This window comes from Magnolia sinica, chromosome 3 (genome assembly GCF_029962835.1).
Source record: "Magnolia sinica isolate HGM2019 chromosome 3, MsV1, whole genome shotgun sequence".
Lineage (NCBI taxonomy): Eukaryota > Viridiplantae > Streptophyta > Magnoliopsida > Magnoliales > Magnoliaceae > Magnolia > Magnolia sinica.
The window spans coordinates 56597066-56600188 of NC_080575.1; positions in this window are offsets into that span (position 1 = coordinate 56597066).

Below are 3123 nucleotides of genomic sequence, written 5' to 3' on the forward strand. Positions count from 1 at the left end.
ATCAGGTGGAGGAATGTCATCCTCGGACAAGGGAGCAGGGATCTCTGGTGGTGGAACGAGAGGCACAGGTGGTAAAATTAGAGCCTCAGGTGGTGGAGCGGGAGTCAATCGGGTCACTCTCCTACGCGGCATGTCTTATATGAAGAATAAGGACGCCGATCAACCTTGAGAATCGCACGTTAAGGAATTCAACCGGAAGGTTACGCACTCGAAACCTACACTCATAGCAAACATATGATGTCGTTCTCGATTATTCCTAAGTTATGCTCTGATACCAACTTCTGTCACGCCTCGAACTCAGAAATCGGGCTCGTAAAATTCCCGATCGCCGAATCCGGCGCCGATAGCCTCCGTAGTACACCATTCTCGGCTTCCGGCATCTATACACCAAGTTCCGATCTTGGGATCCTACAAGGAGGATTTCAAATATGATTTTTGACTCTGTACAAGCATAACCGTAAGCATAACCCACGAATAATAACCATAAGAACACCATCACAAAATTCACTATGATCAAAAACTTTGAGTACAAGGCGTGTATAGGGGAAATACAATATAACAAAAGTAACAAAAACTCCAGAAGCTCGGCTGCACGCTCTAACTGTGGCGAGACTGGCTGCATCCTGGCGTCACCTGCATGCATCAATTGTGCATAAGCTTATAGAAAGCTTAGAGGGTGGTGTAAATGTGTGCGCAATATGAGCGTGCTCAGAATGCAAGGTCAGAGTAATGCGGAGTCATGTCGATGGGTATATGAATGCAATCAGTCATACCAAGGCTATGCGGTGCAGAAATAAATGCTATTGGCCATATCAAGGCCATGCGATGCATAATGCAAGTCAAGCATGCCAATTCACATCCCCATGTCAATGCAGCTCCTCATTAGAGCATCAAATTAGTACAGTTTTCAGTCTAGATAATCATCGAGGTCTAGTACACTTTACGCCAGCTTACCACCCCTATCCAGGCTCACAACTAGGAGAGTGGAAGAGACCTCACTATCTGTCTGCCAATATCGGGCCCGACTCGTTGATAGCGGATTAATTTCTCAAGCTGGTCAAACTCAACCTAGAAATTACCCCCTCACTCAGGCGGGTAAGATCACACCCCTTTCCAACCGACCATGACACAGTGAGAGATGCGGCCTATTGGTATACGGCCCTCGCGCGCTCATGTATCCACTCGGTCTCGACGTTGGAGTCATCCTTTGGTACCATCAGGTTTAAGGATTTTCACCCAGGGACATCTATAGCGACCCGATGCTAGAAACAGTATTTTTGGTATCCATTCCAACCATCCACGATGTGTCTGTGGAGGCTAACCCTGATATCGGTAAGGCATACCATAATCATAATCACACAAATGCAAGTATATGAATCACTCTACTAGACATGCAACAAATCCTGCGCATACCGCGCACTCATGAAGGGTAACTCTGCATATCAGGGAGCCCATAAACAATCTGCCAGAGGGCATATGCTATGATCAGTCACTCCTCATATCAAGCATACATATGATGCGTATGATCATGAATCATGGATCTATACTAAGCATGTTATATAGTGATGGGCTCTGTACATAGCAAAGATGGGCCTAGACGACCTACACACTACAAGTATGGGCCTATCAATGGGCCCTAAGGAGAGTGACAATGTGGACATTTAACCAACATCACCTTACAATGTGGACATCAAACCAACATTGCTCCCAAGGCACTGCCGTTATAAGGGTCAACACATAAATCATGGTGGAATCACGTTATAATGGGCCTCATGTACATCCCATTGGGCCTCGACCCATTGGCCTCCAATACATCAAATGGGCCTCGTGTACATGGGTCTTGTATATATCAAGATGGGCCCCAACGGATGGGCCACAACTACATCAAGATGGGCCTAATCAAATGGGCCTTATATTCGTCAAGTGGGCCGCACCAGTGAGCCTTGAATACATCACTATGGACCCTTATATGGCAAGTGGGCCACACATATCTCAAATGGGCCACACTCAATTATAGGTGGTGATAAGGATGCTCGCCATTAAAATTTATGAGGGTTTAATGGTGGACATTCAAACCCACTATTTTCTATAATGTGGTCCACCGGATCCTAGTTTTACCTTATTTTTAGTCTCAAGCCTTAAAATATTCTTTCAAAAGTTGTTGGATGGCTTGGATGCAACCCATGCATTATGGTAGATCCCATAGGGATGAAAAGGATGGATGGCGTAGATGAGGTGCATACGCCATGGTGGGGCCCACACTAATGGAAGGTGTGGATTGCAATACAAACATCAGTGGGTCCCATGTGGGGCCCACCATAACGTTTACTTTCCACCCAGCCTGTTGACAAGGTTACACAGACATGGGGGCCCACTATAGTGTTTGTTTTCCATCCGACCCGTTAATAAGGTCATTCAGACTTTGTAAGTGCTATAGTTTATAGCCCTTTTTGTTGTCAAATTTGTGGTGCTAAAGACACTATTATGTAGCTTGCATTTGTGAAAAACAATGCTCTACTCAAGATCAGCTTTGTTTGACAAGCACTGTTACAAGTCAAGAATCTTAAGAAGCTTTCAAGTTCAACCTCAAGATCTCAAGAAGCTTTCAAGTTTGAGCTCCATCAAGACTTCAAGCTTTGTTACTTTCAAAGGTCTCTTGTCTCTAAGTTTCAATGTCCTTACTTTACTATTGAGGTATGACTGACCTTAGGTTGACCTTTAGAGTAGGTCATTCTGGATACATAATTCATATGTTTTATATATGTGAGTTTAGGCTATTCTAAGACTAGTCTTGGACTTTGTTCGACTAATCCTAGCACTGCTTCGACCTATCTAAGAATTTCCTAGATCAGTTGTAAGTTTGTTGCAAAATTCGGATATTTTCTGTTTGGCTTTAACTAGTCTTAGGGTTTGTTCGACTAGTCATATGAACAATGTTGACTGTTTCTTCGACCTGTTGTCGAGCTACGACTCAATGTATAGTGTTGAAGATTGGCTAGCTTCGACTAGTCATGTGAAACCTACGACTAGTCAAAGGGGACCTACGACCAGTCGTGAAACCGTTAGATCTTATCGCGCCCGAATTTTCAAATATCTATTTGTTCTACGACTAGTCGTAGAGGT